Source organism: Chrysemys picta, chromosome 1, assembly GCF_011386835.1.
Source record: "Chrysemys picta bellii isolate R12L10 chromosome 1, ASM1138683v2, whole genome shotgun sequence".
NCBI classification, from domain to species: Eukaryota; Metazoa; Chordata; order Testudines; family Emydidae; genus Chrysemys; species Chrysemys picta.
The window spans coordinates 29,364,007-29,381,886 of NC_088791.1; the positions used below are offsets into that span (position 1 = coordinate 29,364,007).

A 17,880-nucleotide genomic window follows, 5' to 3' on the forward strand; every position below is an offset into this window, starting at 1 on the left:
ATACCTACTTAACCCAACTGTTGAACGGGTTAATGTTTGTGAACCACTTTCTGAAAGATGTTATAAAAATGCAAAACATTATCGTGGTTGTTAATTTAAAATGCCTGTTCAGAATATAATGTGTGACATAATAGTCCCATCATATTGGCAGCAGCAGCGGAAAACTAACTGCTCTCAATCAGACTAGGGAAAGCTGGGTAAAAACTGTGTATCAAGTATGTAATACTTTCAGAATACCTTGCTATTAATCCTTCCCTATGAGTTAGAAGAGATATGGTCTCCATGGATTCCTCACACACACGAATGGTAGCTATATGCCCCACCTATATTCTTTTTGTATACAGAAAAATCTTACATTAAATTATTAATTTAATTGCAGTAGCCTTGGAACCCTAGTCATAAACCAGGACCCCACTTTGCCAGGCACTACACAAACAGAGAAGATCTCACAAAGGTTAACTTCCTGCTGCTTAAGTTTTTTTTTTTAAACGAGTATTACCTTGACTTCCCCAGATGGAATATTATAATGATCTGTGTAAACATTTAATTATGGTTGCCAAAAAGCAGACTGCATGCACTGCTCCCATTCCCTTCCATAAATGAATTGTCCGACATATCTGAAATGCCATCATTATAATATAGAACAGTACACATACAATAATGCCTAGCTCTTATATAGACAAAGATACAGAGGATATTGCCATTTGAACTCCCTTCCATTAATTCATAGATTTTATATCATGTGCACATAGATCTTCATATGGATAAGTCACAAAACCTCTCCCATGGCTGTACATTCATCTCTCTCTCATCCCACCCACCCCTCCCACCACACTTAGTTTTAATGTATTGAATTATCCTCATAGCTTGTGGGATTTAGTAATATAAACTGTTGTTTTATGAACTGTTTGACATTTGTCTACTAGGTAAAAATATATTTAGCATTGTCTTGCTTCTTTATTATCTTTTGTCATAAACACTGAAATACCATGTTATGGTATACGTTTCTATAAAGTCTTTTTTGTTACATTAACTATTTGAAATACAACACGATCTGAATTACTGCCGAAAATGTTAAGAAAGAAAGTCATGGTTTCTCTAGTGTTGTACAATTTGTTCCAATGAGAAAACATTGATCTACACAGAGAAAGATAGAGATGTAGCAGTGCCTACGAAGAGTCTACCTAGTATACAATATATTTGCTAATAAATATTTAAAAGAGTATTTCCATATAGCAATAAATTTCCAGTTTCTGCAGTGTTTTGGTTTTGCTTTTGCTTTTTCTCTGGATCTGGGAAAACCTTTGTGTGTTACTGTAAAAATACAGTGCTGACACCACAGGAAATATGCATAGTGACTTCTAGAAGGGTGGTTCTTACTAAAACATAAAATATGTAATCTGAAAAGATAGTCTACCTCACTTGTGGTTTGCACATTTACAGTCCTTAAATACAGGGGTTACATAGAGTAATACAGAAGTTAATGAACAGGACATTAGAAATTTATTCCAGCTATTCCAAGGCTCAAACACTCTATCATCAGTTCCTATGGAAACTAAAAGGATATTCTAGGTTATATCAGTATCAGCTGATCATAGTGCAGAGAAATCTGTGGTTTATTTTAATCCATAGCTCAGAAGGTATAAATGCATTCTTAATGTTTCTTGCGGATTCTGAATTGCCCAAGCCTGGTAAGCAATTCAGTTCCATTAGATCATGCTTCAAGATAAACTGAACACTTTTCAGACCACAATAGTAATGGACAAATCTCATAAGGTTGGTCAAGCACTGTGAAGTTCACCATTCGAATGCTGAATATAGCTGTAATACATATTTAGAAGATGGTCTTTGGGTGCGGGATGAGTAATAATGTGTTTAAATTATTTATTTTACATGGTAGCTAACACGCTCTGAAGTTAAAGAAACATAACCTTAGATTTACAGAAACCTCTTTTAGTAGTTCCTTGTATCAGATGTTGAAGGAGGTTGATTTTGGCAGTTCGAAAGGTTGTGTAACCCAAAACTGTAACACTGAAGATGAACAGTAAATTGAATAATGCAATATAAATAAGTACTGTTCTGCTAAAAAGAAAATAGTGCATGAGGATATAGGAAAGGTGGTAAAGATGTACAGCCAGCTGACTCTGGGTTCATCTACATAAACTGTGACTGTAAAACAGCAGATGCTAAATTGATTTAAGGCACTTAGTTCATCTGTTTTAATGTCAGCAGGGACCACTGCAATCACCTAGCTGACGTTCTGCATAACACAGGCCATTGGACTTGCATGACTTAATTCCTGATTCAGGTCCAAAATCACACAGTGATGACAAATTCACGACAACCCTTAGAAGTTTGTTCCAATGATTAATTACTCTCACTGTTAACATTAGTGCCTTACTTCTAGTGTGAATTTGTCTAGCCTCAAATTCCAGCCTTTCAATCTTGTTATACCTTCGCCTGCTAAACTGAAAAGCCCTCTATTATCAAATTCCTGTTCCCCATTTAGGTATTTATAGTCCAATCAAATCACCCTTTAGCCCTCTCTTTGATAAGCTAAGTAGATAGAGTTCCTTGAGTCTTTCATGACAGGGCATGTTTCCCAACCCTTTAATCGTTCTGTGGCTCTTCATTGAACTCCCTTTAATTTTTCAACATCCTGCTGACACCAGAACTGGACACACTATTCCAAAAGAGCTTGCACCAGTGTCAAATACACAGGTAAAATGTTTCTCTGCTCTAAATAGTCTCTCTAATCCTATTCAATATTCCCCTGACATTATCTAACTGGGATGGCCCCACACACATTTTGCACTGAAATAACAAAAGGTGTGATTTAAAACAATTTGAATTAATTGGTGACAGTATAGACAAGCCATAAGTGACCCTATCCAGTTCCTACTGAAGTCAATGGGAGTCTTTCCATTGACATTAATCTAATTAATGAGTTGCATCAAGCCTTTAATCGGGTTAAGGACCCAGTGCTTGAAGACAGTTAAGTTAAAATAACGGTTTCCTTTGAATTTAGTGGATAATGAGCATCACAAGCTTGTTTTTAAGACGAGGTGTTCTTTAGACTGAAATTCAAGTGACCATCATTTTGTGTTGTAAATCATAGACAAGGGTGGCAAACATGTCAGAGAAAGTTATGATGAACACCTGGATCATTTGACGGGATGTGGGCCAAAACCCTAATAACACAAAAGGATTTAATATATTTGAGGAAGAAAGAACATGTATCCTCAACATGATAAAAGATGTTTTTTGTGGAATGTATTAGCTAGCACCTAGATTTCAACTTGACCAGCTAACACATGCTGAAATACAACTTGTTTTTCTCTAATGTGGCTAAGTCAGCTTCCACAGAGCCCCCTGTAGCCCACTGTGTCACTATTCACCCTGCCTCAGTGCTCTATCCACCTGAGGAAGACTCCCAGGCAGTAGTTTCTCTTGGCACCACCCAACAAGGCTCTGTTAACAAACTTAGACAATAGTCCCCCATGCAATATATACGGGGTCTTCTTCCCCTCCTGGGCTCAGATCTAATTTATTTCCCACTCTTCTCCAGAGTACTGATTCTCAGGGCTTTTCCCTCCTCTGAGAGTCTCCCTTCTTCTAGGGCCAGTCACAGGAGCCAGACTCCCTCTTCAGTCCTCTTCCAGGCTGTCTGCCCAGGAGTTACCCTTCTGCAGGGCGTACTATAGGAGCCAGCTGCCCTCCTCCAACTGAGTTCTCACGGCCTTTTGTGTTTTATGGGCATCCCTTTCCAAGCTGGGTCTAGTAACTGAACATGGCCACATGATCCCTAGCCAATCAAGATCAGCTGATCCTACACGTCAGGCTAGACCCAACTCCCCTTAAAGGGCCAGACAGCTGATGACATGTATATTACAAAACAGAACTTGTTCATTAAAATAGGATGGATAACGTACTAAACACCTACCTTTTATCCTACACTTTTCCTTGACTAGGAAAAAGTTTGAGCTAAGGTGAGGCTTAACTATTCCCGGTTAGCTAATCCCAACCTATACTCAAATCACTTTTCCTAGAAAAACAAATCAACAGAGTCAAAGGAGTTAGACAACAGTTTGCAGCTGATAATACCTAGCACATTGCTTTCTATAGTTCTGACTCCCAACCTGTATAAACCAGGAAAATTAGGTGCATTTAGCAAACATGTTAATTAGCCTGTTTTTAAACCCCAGGTAGCATTTAGAGCAGACAGCTGTTTGGTGTTTAAAAATTGGTGAATTGGTTTTGGCCAACCCTAGGGTTGACTCGGTCTCACACTTTTTAAGCGCCAGTGTCTTTGACTACAGTAGGTGCTAAGTAGTGTTTAAAAATGTATTAATTAACATGCTGTAGCTAACACACCTCATCGGCTAGTCTAGACAGCGCCCTAGCATGAGTATGCCAGAGCTGTAGCTGCACCGCATTTGGAAAAGGCGAAAGATGTCCCACACATAACTAGTCCCGCCCTCGCCCTGCCGTCCCTTTTTTAGTTAATGACCAAGTGGCATTAATAGGTTGGGCATTAATAGGGAGTAGAGACTGCACTTCACAGTAGGACTCTGGCTAGTCACAAGACTGGAGTGCAAAGGAACAGGTGGATCAGAGCACTTTACACCCCTCTCACCCTTTCCACACATGCACAGGGACACTGTAAGCACATATACTTCTCACTCTGCTTCAAACAGCATACATCATGCGTGCACATACATGCACAAAATACCCTACTCCAGAGATTATTTATAACAAAGTAACAAACCTCAAACCTAAGCTTTCTCTCTGAGCTTGGCTGTCCCTAGGACATTCCCTGCAGGACCTCTCCTTACTAGGTTCTAATTTCCTCTGCCCAGATTGATACTCCAATCCTCCTAATATCTCTGCTGGAATTAACAAGAGCCACTTGCTGGTATGACTGCACATTCATGCAAGGTTCAAGCACCTGACATTAGAATGACTTAAAAGACTTGACCTACATTCCTATGAAGTGTCATTGTGTACCACCTTATTACAGACACAAAAATTGAGATAGCTACTTTGTCAGGATCTCCTCCAGGGGACCAATTTAGCCAAATAACAGTGAAACGTAATGACTGCTGCTTAATGGGTACTATATTAGAAAAAGTTCTGACCGTGTTAAGGGATTAAATAATATTTAAATGAGGGTTAAACAGGTGTAAAATTCTGAACTCCACTCTTTTAAATAGTTATAGTCTTTTAAATAGAGTTGAAGTCCAATAAAGAAATATGTAATGTGAATGCCATTTTTAGTCTTGAATTTATATTCCATACAGCATTTTATTATAATTCAAATATTTTCAGATGTGTCATGAGAGTGGCATACACTCTTCATAAGGACAAGAGGTTGTCTTAATTTTGTGTTCTAATTAAGGGGATTCTATTGTATTCTTATACAAAATAAAGTGGAAAATTTATAATAGTTGCAATGTTAACTAGGGCAGATAAATGCATCATTGCAACAAGACCAAGTGACATTCTGCTATACATCACTCCTTACAATTCTGGATTGGGTGTAAGTAATAGAAACATGATATAATATGGTATCAATTATATAGGTACATGGTGATGTGAAGGCAAGAACAGCATGCAACTCATGGTTCATCCTCTGCCTAGGACTGAACATCAGTATGTGGAATATGGAACGCACTGCACTGCATGAGACTAGAGATGAAAAATAAAAGAGTCCACAGAAATTATAAAGGAAGTGTCTATAGCGTGATTAGTGAGACTATTTCTTCAAAGTGGTGCTTTCTCAAATCCTAGGTAATTTTCAGATACAATATCCATAGGATGACCAGACATCACATTTTTAAAGGGACAGTTCCATATTTAAGCCCTCCTACAGGTGTCCCAACTTTTTCTTAAAAACAGGCAAATTGTCCCGTATTTTCTGTCTCCTCCCCCCACACACCCCATCAGTACTGGCGGGTCCTGCTGCTGGTTGGATCCCTGCTCGCTAGCTGCCTGCCCACCAGCAGTGAGTGGGGGGGGGGTCCAGTGGCCGACGATGGGGGTGAGCGCGCAAGGCTGGTGGTGGGGCAAAGTTGCAGCGCGCGTTGCCGGCCTGCTGATCCAGCATCACAGCCCCCGCTGCATGATAGCTGGACCTAGACACACAATCACCTTTATTTTTTTTTTCTACAAATTTAGTTTGCAGGCATTACCAATACATGCACAGGCATTGTTAACATTGTCTTACAGGAATATAAGGCCCAAAATGACAACATTGCATCCTAGGAAAATTAACACCTCTGACAGAGATATACATTACTGGTGCTCAATGTCAAAGTGCTGCTTCAGAGCCTCTCTGATTCAAATTCCCCCCTCTGGGCACCTCTGACAGCCCTGGTATCGGACTGTTCAAAATCAGTGGTCAAGCAGTCTGCCTCAGCACTCCAGCCCTGAGCAAACCTTTCACCCTTAGCATCACAGAGATTATGCAACGTACGGCATATGGCTATGACCATGGGAATATTATCTTCATTAAAGTCTAGCCGGACATAAAGGCAACACCAGCATGCCTTTAATGTGCCAAAGGCACTTTCCACAGTCATCCAGCACCTACTCAGCCTGTTGTTGAACCACTCCTTACGGCTGTCCATGTTTCCATGTAAGGTTTCATGAGCCACAGCTGTCAAGGTTACTTAGGGGCTCCCAGGATCATTATAGGCATTTCAACATCCACTGTAATCTTCTGGTCTGGAAAGAAAGTCCCTGCTTGTAGCTTGCTTTACAGGCTAGTGTTCCTGAAGATGTGTGCGTCATACACCTTCCCAAAACACCCCAGAATGTCAGTGAAATGCCCACAGTGATCCACAAGCGCCTGCAACACCACGGAGAAGTACCCCACCCTATTGATGTACTCTGTCACAAGGTGGGTCTGGTGCCAAAATTGGAAAGTGTGTGCCATCTATTGCCATCCAGTTAGGGAACCCCATTTCTGCAAAGCTGTCCACTATTTCACGCCCATTTCCCAGAGTCATGGTCCTTCGCAGCAGGATGTGATTAATTGCCCTGCACACTTGCATTAACGCAGCTCCAATGGTTGACTTCCCAACTCCAAATTGATTCGCAACCAACTGGTAGCAGTCTGGAATTGCCAGCTTCCACACAGCGATCGACACACGCTTCTGTACCAATTGGGCAGCTCTCATTCTGGTGTCCTTGAGCCGCAAGGTCTGGGGCGAGATCCGCACGCAGTTCCAGGAAGATGCTTTCTGCATCCGAAAGTTCTGAAAGAGCCACTGCTCTTCATCCCATACCTGCATGACAATACGATCCCACCATTCAGTGCTTGTTTCCTGAGCCCAAAAGCGATGGTCTACCCTATGCAGCTGCTCTGTGAATACCAAAAGCAATCTAAAGTTGCTCCTATGTCAGGCAACAGGGAGTCTTCTTCAGTCAGGAACTTGATGATTAACGGCACTGCCATCCACGATGTCTTCATGACAGTTAACAGAGCATAGGAGAGCAGTGCAGGATCCATCACTTCCCACAAAGATACCAGGGTGCACAGTAGAGAATGGCTGTTGCAAAAATGCCACAAAACAAAGCCAGAAGCCCATGGACTGCTGGGATACAAAGCAATGCATCACAGGACATTTAGCCAGGTCCCAAGATGTACCGCGATCTGCTCTGTCTTCCCACAATACCTACCGACAGAAGGTGTGGAGCTGGGCTGTGGGATAGGTACCCACATTGCAATGCTCACATTATCAATGATGGTGCCCTCACTGTGGACGCGATCTACCGATAGAGGGAGCAAGTGTGAACATGAGATTCTGATTTTTATTATGCCAACTTTTGTGTGTCACCATCACTTTTGTCAATAAAAATTGGTAGTGTAGATATAGCCTTTGTTAATGTTGCTATTGATGATTAATTGATCTCATTCCCTGAGGCAGAAATGTAGCAGACTGCCTGCATACTAACATTGTTAATGTTCCTATTGTTAGTTAGCTGTTCCCATTCTCAGTCAATTCCCCCAGAAGCATAAAACCTGTAAAAGTTTTAAGGCCCCTTCATTGCCAGAGTGATGTAAAGCCTTATAAATGACAGCATGGGAATCAGCTAGGAAGATCTTATGTGCTTTCTCACTTTTTTCCTGTGCCAAAGTAGCACAATGGGGTTAGATTACAGTGCAGGATTTATTTTACTTAGCCAATAAAATACTTTGAGGGCAAATAAAACATTTACCAGTCAATAAAATGTCAGGACAATCAGAACCAAGCACTTCCCAAAGTACGCGGCCAGGACCATAACAATGATTAGCAAAATTGTATGACTTTCATGTGTGAAAGTCTGAGCAATTTAAAATAACATTCCACTTTTTTTTTTTTTTTGGCTGTTTGGTGTTCTTTAATGTAGTTAAATGAAAATCCAGGATTATAACTGGAATGCAGAGTATTAGTTACTAAGCATTTGTAACTTAATTTTCACATGTTTAGGAAATGCTGAATAGCTATTGTGTTTTTTTCTATATTGTAGTTTAAATAACTTACCAAAACAATTGAAACTTGTGTGATTATATTGCATTTTTTGACAAATAAAATTTGCAGAATTTTGAGGGGCGGGGGAGGGATTGGTGCAGAATTTTGAATTTTTTGGCGAAATATCCCCCCAGGAGTAAAAAGAGGAATAGAGTAAAGAATTCCTCTTTTTTGTGGGTTTTCTTCCCTTTCTTCCTTAATTTGTTTGGGTGTAGTTGGCAGAGGTGTTTTGGAGGGGTTTTTTGAGAAAAAAATCGGTCTTAACCATTATTATGAAAAGCTACAATGGTGTCATTTACATTCATTTAGATCAGAAAGTAGTTATTTATTTTACATTTATTTATTGGATTCTCCTACATTATCACCAGTATCTGAATGCTTCACAAATATCAATGGATTTATTTTCACAGGATCCATGTGAGGTAGGAAAATACTATTATCTCCCTCTTATAGAGCAGGGACTGAGGCATAGACACATTACATAATATCCCCAAGGTCTCACATGATGTCTTCGCAGAGCAAGAACAGAACCAAGAACCCAAGAATAGTTTGTCTGCATCTCAGTCTAGGGTCTTAACTACAAAATAATTTTTCCCTAAGATGTACTGTCATTCTTCACTCCTATAAAAGGAAATTCCAGAGTCCCAAGACCTCTGCTAATGAAGGTTTGCCTCCCACTCTTAGTTTTTCGAATATTGTTGACAGTCCCAAAGTACCTAATGTGTGCAGGGTCCTGAAGCATCTCTTCTGTCTATAGAAAATCTAAACTAATAAGCTGTCCATAAAGGAAAAATTGCTAGAACTTCTACACTTGCAAAAAGTTTTTTCTAGAAGCACACATGGACATACATGAATGGGATCAAAAAACAAATCAGGAAGTCATGGTCAACACAACTATATTTAGATTACCCAAAACAAGACAGGAAAGATAACCTTATGGTTAAGGTGCAGGAATAAGAGTCAGAAATCCTGAGTTTCTTCCCAGCTCTACCTGGGCAAGTCACCTGACTTCTTGGTACCTCCGTTTTCCAATGGCAAAAAACAAACAAACAATATAGAGATACTACTATTAATTCTCTGACTCATATGATTATTCACTGCTTGTAAAGCATCTGGAATTCCTCAAATCAAAGGCACTATGAAAGAGCTAAATGTCATTATCATCAGATGGCCCTGCCTGGTTTATTTTGCAAACTGAAGTTGTGAAGGATGCAGACGACCACCCAGGTAGAAAGTTGCTCAGTCAAGTCCTGGTGCCATCTTACAGCCCAATCCTGCAACCCTAATATGAATAATTTCAATGACAGGTTGGTAGGGGACATACAGAACTGGGTCCTCTCTGGATCTGAAATTTGTTTCAGGACTCAAAGTTCAGCAGGTGGAAGTTATACTTTTGTCATAGATTAACCACTGACTCCTTCAATTCAAAACTGAAGTGTATTTATGTGGGTTCTGGTGGGCTACCCTTGTATGTCGATGGAATCAATGTGTTTGCAGGCAGTCGTGAGAAAGAATATTGTTTAACCAAGCAACCACTCTATCAATGGCTTGGTAGCCATTTATAATGATCTTTTGTCTATCTTTGTTGACAGTGCCCTGTTCATTGGCAACATTCTCGCAGGTCAACATAGTTTACTTCAGATGAACTGAGAGCAGAAAGAGCAAGAGTGACAGTGGTGAAAGTCTCATGCTGAGCCTGACCAATGCTAGTATTAAAAGTTTTGAAATCTTATGCTTTGTCTCTATAGGAAACAAAAGGTTTCTTCATCTCCATTATAACATCCACAATACTATGCACAGCAAAACTATTCCAGAAAGTTCACAAGTTGGTTAATCCTAGCTGGTACAGAGTAGAGATTTTCACTCTGAAGAATTTTCATGTTACTGAAATTATTCAGATCCCCATTGAGCAATATACTGCTGTGTAAAAAGAACAGTATCTCACGCAGACAATTCCAGGCTTTACTCACTAACGTTCAGCGTGTGTCACTGGCCTTGGATGTGCTGGGGATGCGTCAAGCCACAGCCTGAAAGTTGGACCAATATCCATTATTGATACAGATTGCTGATGTTTCCCTTCAGGAATGACAGGGTATCAGAATACCAGAAAGCTGTTGGAAGATCCCTGCTAAAGAAGCCAATTCTTGATGCTTGCAATTTTGCTAATTTTCAACCTGTTTCCACACATCAGTTTCTGGTAAAAGGCCATTGAAAAGGCTTTGACAGGGCAGCAAGGGAGGTTCTTGAATCCTCACATTCCTTTGATATAGGTCAGTAAGGCCTGGGTATGGGATAGAAACTGCACTGATAAAATTTAACTGTGATCTCCCTCTGTCAGAGGATGACAAAGTGTGCATGACGATTCCTTAAGATCTGGCAGTAGTCTTTGATGTCACTGTTTGTGAGGTTTGCTTGTCTTTGTGACTCTTAGCAGGGATTGAGTGGCTCCATTTTTACCCTTCAGAAAGGACTCAGAGGACAACTGTGGGCAATTACTTCGCTATGCCAAGGGCCCACTCATGCAGGGTACTGCCAGGGTCTATTTTTTTCTCCTGGAAAAAATATCCCCCCGAGATCAGGCTGTGGAATGAGCTCTCAAAGGGAATTCGGACTGAGGTCTTGGAGCAACCCCATGGTAGAAGCCTAGCTCCTCTGCGACCTTCACCTGCTGGGAAAGAAGATGGTGCTTCCCAGGAACCCAGCTTTGGGGTTCCAATTTTAAAATAAGCCTCCTTTTTCAGAGGTGTCAGATAAATGTGAAAACTCCATCTTCCCTCCCACAACTACAGAAAAGAAGGAGCTTTTGTTTTTTTCCCTTCAGAAGCTCCTGGATGCTGTGAGGGGGGGATGCTCAGTTATCTACTTTTCTCCATGAGCTTTCTGGATGCTTATCTTTGCTGCTCCCTTTAGTCCCCTGGCTACTTCAACAAAAGGAAAGGAGAAAGTTTAAAGTTTTCCCACTACACAACCCTTCTTATCATCCACTATTTTGGGGTCCTTTGGCTCATAGCTTTTCCAAGAAACAGTATCAATAGCATGAATTTGATATTATTCTTGACAGGTTCACTACTGCTTAGGTTTCCATAGAACAGCTGCAGTGAAATTCATCAGTCTGGTAAATTTCACTCTGCTGTTGATTGGAAGATCTACAAGAAGTGGCAGAGACAGTGGCGGTATCTATCTGCAGACTCAGGAAGACAAACAGTACATTACTTTATATTCAAGTCATATCTCTAAGGTCATCTTCATGGCCATAGAGGAATAGCTTAAATTCTGAAGAAGTTGATAGCTTATGCTCCCACATTAGCCACAGAAGAGAGAGATATCATTGTTTTTAATCCTACTCTTGGGAGGTGCTCAGATACAATGGTGATGTGGGCATCAAAATAAGATTAGGTTAGACAGAAAGAAGATTGGAAAAACATCCTGCTCGACCCTAGCAAGAAGTGAATGGATTTGTCAAGCCCTGCTGCCAGTTAAGATCTCTATATCTTGCCACGGGTAGTAGGGATTATCTAAATGATTAAAGATAATAGCAGCAATTTCTTCACTGGACAGATAGTTGCTGAAATGTTAGAAGGGGAAGTTTCACCTTGTCATGTGCCTCATGCCATCATAAGTCAGGGTAGCTTCACATGGAGAATAGTACAATTCTAGGAGACAGGTGATGAATTTTTGGTGCTGTTACAATTCTTTTGCTTAAAAAGGTGACACCTATGTGTTTCTCATAGTTATAATTTTTTTACTCTCCCTTGCCTCATTTTCAGATGCATACTGATGAACTACTTGTAAGAGGGCTCATCAGAAGAAGGATGTCAATAAACTGGAGAGGGTTCAGAGAAGAGCTGCAAGAACAATTAAAGGATTAGAAAACATGGTTTATAGGACAGACTCAATCTACTTAGTTTAACAAAGAGAAGATTAAGGAGTGACTTGATTACACTCTATAAGTACCTACATGGGGAACAAATATTTAATATTTGGCTCTTCAATCATGATCCAATGGCTGGAACATAAAGCTAGACAAATTCAGACTGGAAATCATTTGTACATTTTTAACAGTGAGAGAAACTAACCAGAGGAACAATTTACCAAGGATTGTGGAGGATTCTCCATCACTGACAATTTTTAAATCAAGATTGGATCTTTTTCCTAAATTATATGTTCTAGGAATTATTTTGGGGAAGTTCTATGGCCTATGTTACACAGGAGGTCAGACTAGATGATCACAGTCGTCCCTTCTGGCCTTGGAATCTATAAAACCTGGATTGTTTATATTAAAAAAAAAGAGCATTGAGTATTTGGCTTATAAAGGAGATGCATGGACTTTGCAAGCATATACATAAAAACACACACAGTCAAATACTGGTCTTACCAGTCACAACTGCGTTCCTTTCAAAACGGGGGGGGGGGGAGGGGGAGAATCTAGAGATTTCTATTTCAAACACCACTCAAAATTATCCTCAGAATAATCTCAAGATACTATATGTCTGAATTAAGATCCTGAGAAATGATAGATTATCAACCTGTATCAAAACATCTGATCGAATCCTGTGTGTATTTTTCATAAATGTTTGAAGAGTGGAATTATATCTTCCTTTTTTATCACTTCCTTAAAAGAAATTAAATACTTTTTGTTTTGTAAATTTCAAACTGTCTTCTGATTTGGCTTCAAAATGAAAATTGTATAATGAACTGAGAATACAAGATTAAGTTCTAATTCCCATGGATCTTTAGTTGTTAGTTGGATACATGGAACAGGAGATGTTTACAATGCAGATTGCATTCAATAGAATGCCTTATCACCAGGTTATTGATGGATAATTTAACAAGCAATTTTTAATCATTTCCATGTGCAGTATATTGTGAGAAACAGAAAAATAATTTTGTCTCACACAATCATTAATTACAATTCTGTCCACAGTATCAACCCAGATCAACAGAAGCACAAACCTTTTTCAAAATAGCATGTAGAATACAAATTAGAAATATAAAATGTTCTTTGCATATTAATTTGTATAATCTCAAACCTTTCAGATGTACAATAGTATTACTTTTTAATAATAAACACACATCTGCATATCTACTTAATAATTTTGCCTTCTTTGCCTCAGTCAGTGTGAATAAGCTTTAGCATATGTAAAGTACAGTAACAGACATGTAATTAAGTCTCCTTGTATTCACCTTGTGATTTATGTTCTTTAAGTTTCCAGCCCAACATTACATACAATTGTAAAGAAGCAGACCTCATTATAGACATTATCTAGCTAGCTTTTTAAAACATTATAGTTAAATTCCCTTCTCCCTCAAGGTGGTTGCAAGAATACTCAGAAATAAACTGTTCAGGAAATACCACTTCTGCAAAGGTTTTCATAATATGACTAGATACTTTGGCATAGTATGCTAAAGACACATTCAATACTTGCCACCTGGTCTTGAGAACAGAACAACATTCAAAATCAGCTAACTGAAAATACAAAGGGCTATAAATTCAACTCACACAGACATGAATCATGAAGGTTGCTAAGACAAAAAAAAACATCTGTTTAATGTAGTAGGAACATAATCTAGAGTGTTTACTATTTAAAGAAAAATTCAGGACATAAAACCACAAACTACAACTACTGAATGTGTATATACACATCCAAATTATTCCAAAGTTATCACATTAGAAACTACAAATGCACTATCTTCAGCTGCACAGAGGCATGCCTGCTCAGAAAGGATCAAATAGGAAGTTGAGCTATTTCATGGCTTCTCTTATACAAAACACAAAAGAAAGAAGTAGGGAGAATCCCAACTCTCTTATGGTCAACATCCAGCCTTGAAATGTATGAAAAGTAAATATATCTGTCACATAAATACATACAACTACAATGATAAAAAGTTCTAAACAAAGACATAGTATCTGTTGTTCATCACTGTAATTCTATATTTCTCAGGACAATGGAAAGAAGCACAATCTTCTAAAGCAAATTATTCTCTTCATCAAGAAATCAGTGAAGCAAACCAAGCAACATTTCATCATGACAGTTTCATCTTTCTTTTTCTTCTGATACAATTAAGCACTAATAAAGTTCTTCCAAACAATCCCAGTTTGATTGGAAACCGGTCACTCGCTAAACCACAACAGGCATCTACTCTAATAATCTCTTGATTATCTTGATACAGTCTGAAACGTCTAATAAAACTATCAATTCTTCAAATGAAGTGAGACTAATTTTCCTGGGGTTTGTCAGCCCTGTGTTAGTATTTAATATGAATAAAAAATTGTCAGACAAGGTCAAATCTGACATGTGAAAAGAACCCAAACTGAAAGGAGTAAACACTAATCTTAAAGATCTTTTTGCTATATTTACAATTAAGGCTGTCAATTAATCAGATAACTCACACAATTAATTCAAAAAAATTAATCGTAATTAATCACATTTTTAATCGTAGTGTTAAACAATAGAATATCAATTGAAATGTATTCAATATTTTTGGATGTTTTTCTACATTTTCAAATATATTTATTTCAATTGCAATACAGAATACAAACTGTACAGTGCTCACTTTATATTATTTTTTATTATAAATATTTGCACTGTAAAAATGATAAACAAAAGAAATAGTATTTTGCAATTCACCTCATACAGGTACTGTAGTGCAATTTACAAATATAGACTTTTTTTGTTACATAACTACACTCGAAAACAAAACAAAACAACCTAAAACTTTAGAGCCTACAAGTCCACTCAGTCCTACTTCTTGTTCAGCCAATCACTCAGGCAAACAAATTTGTTTACATTTGCAGAAGATAATGCTGCCCGCTTCTTGTTTACAATGTCACCTGAAAGTGAGAAAAAGCATTGGCATGGCACTGTTGTAGCCAGCGTTGCAAGATATTTATATGCCAGATGCGCTCAAGGTTCATATGTCCATTCATGCTTCAATCACCATTCCAGAGGACAATGCGTACATGCTAATGATGGGTTCTGCTCGATAATGATCCAATGCCGTAAGGACCAACGCATGTTCATTTTCATCCTCTGAGTCAGATACCACCAGCAGAAGATTGATTTTCTTTTTTGGTGGTTTGAGTTCTGTAGTTTCCGCATTGGAGTGTTGCTCTTTTAAGATTTCAGAAAGCATGCTCCACACCTTGTCCCTCAGATTTTGGAAGGCACTTCAGATTCTTAAATCTTGAGTCGAGTGCTGTAGCTATTTTTAGAAATCTCACATTGGTACCTTCTTTGTGTTTTGTCAAAACTGCAGTGAAAGTGTTCTTAAAACGAACAATGTGCTGGGTCATCACTGCTGTAACATGAAATATATGGCAGAATGCAGGTAAATCAGAGCAGGAGACATACAATTCTCCCCTAAGGAGTTGAGTCACAAATTTAATTAATGCATTATTTTTTTAATGAGTGTCATCAGCATGGAAGCATATCCTCTGGAATGGTGGCCGAAGCACAAAGGGGCATACGAATGTTTAGCATATCTGGCACATAAAAACCTTGCAATGCCGGCTACAAAAGTGTCTTGCGAACGCCTGTTCTCACTTTCAGGTGACATTGTAAACAAGAAGCGGGCAGCATTATCTCCTGCAAATGTCAACAAACTTGTTTGTCTGAGAGATTGGCTGAACAAGAAGTAGGACTGAGTGGACTTGTAGGTTTTAAAGATTTACTGGTTTTATTTTTGAATGCAGTTATTTTTTGTACATAATTCTATATTTGTAAGTTCGACTTTCATGACAAAGAGACTGGACTTCAGTACTTGTATTAGGTGAATTGAAAAATGCTATTTCTTTTGTCTTTTTTACAGTGCAAATATTTGTAATAAAAATAAATATAAAGTGAGCACTGTACACTTTGTATTCTGTGTTATAATTGAAATGAATACATTTGAAAATGTAGAAAACATCCAAAAATATTTAAATAAATGGCATCCTATTATTGTTTAATTGCGCAATTATTTTTTCTATTTGCTTGATAGCCCTATTTACAATAAAAAATTACTGCCTACTTCCTCTTAGATATTGTTTTCAATAGGTTTTTTGCATTGGTATAATACACACTAGGAAAGCCATACTGATAAAAGTCACAGTTCTGCTAAGACTCAGAGAGAGCTGAGTCCTGCAGGATAAGCTGAGGAGAGCCACTCTGCACTATGGGTTATATGGTAACGAGCCCTGTAACCCTGGCACTGGTTAACAGGTTATATGGTAAGAAGCCCTACAACCCCCATACTGGAAACAATTAAATGCCTGGTATAGAAGAGCAGGGGCGATGGGCAGATAGAACTCCTCCCCTGTGTTAAAGTTTAAAAAAAAAGATGCAGCCTGCCACTTAATTCCATGCTCTCATTTTGCTGCTGTGTCGACATCAAAACCTACCATAGACTGGCCTTAAGCAGGCAAGAAATCTCAGTGTAAGTATAAGTATGAGACTCAGACTGGTCTTTTTTAGCACTCCATTATCTAGCACAAACAAATATGGTAAAGGAGTATTGCATATAATTGATGGTCTCATTTGTTTTTTTTTCCTTTTTCCTATTAACTTTCAATAGAATTCCTCCACTTTATATCTTCAAAGCGATTAAGCTTAAACCAAGTCTTTTACCCTTAAATGTCACTGAAAATGCAGGGAACATTCATGCTATTTTAATGTTTTTACTTATAATCGCATTCCTAATTTTTTAACATGACTAGAAAATTTTGTGAAAAAAAAGCACACAAATGTCTTTTTCTAATATTCTTTGTTTCCCATAGAATCCCAACTGACTAAAGAACTATATTAGACCAACATTCCACTTACGATAATTAAGGGGCTTTAAATTTAAAATAAAGGGTTATTTTAATTATAAAAATGTAAATTTATTTTAAAAATACTAAGGCAGGAAAATAGAAAAATGCAGAAAAAAGCATAGATGGTATTGTAAATAGTTAAATAATAACACATTTATTCAGGCCCTTTAAATTGCAGCTAATCAGATTTAGTATAAATGAATATAATTATGCACAATCATTCTGATACTCCTTAAAGTAGATTTTTATCTCAAAGTTTAAGATGTCTTTTAACGTTTTAATAGGAAAACTTCTGAATCAGTTCATTACACCAAAGCACAGCTAAATGGCAGCAGATTCATTGCAATTCTCAGAAAATACATTTTTCAAATTCATTTGTAATGTTCAGTAACCTTCAATATAAAGCACAGAGCATTATGTTAATACAAAATATTTTCAATTAACAAACAATCCCCTTACCACAAAAAGAAGTTTGTTATTTTATGGTCTATAAAATATACATTTAATTTTTCTCAAGTTTTCAGGCCCTTATTCTGCAAAATCTTATTTTTGTGAGTAAACTTATTAATGCAA

General features: G+C 38.2%; 1 protein-coding gene across 1 annotated transcript in view; it reads right to left on the minus strand.

The window, feature by feature from the left end:
• COG5 (component of oligomeric golgi complex 5) overlaps positions 1–17,880 on the minus strand; it is a 302,348-nt gene that overhangs the window by 150,312 nt on the left and 134,156 nt on the right. The window lies entirely within an intron of this gene.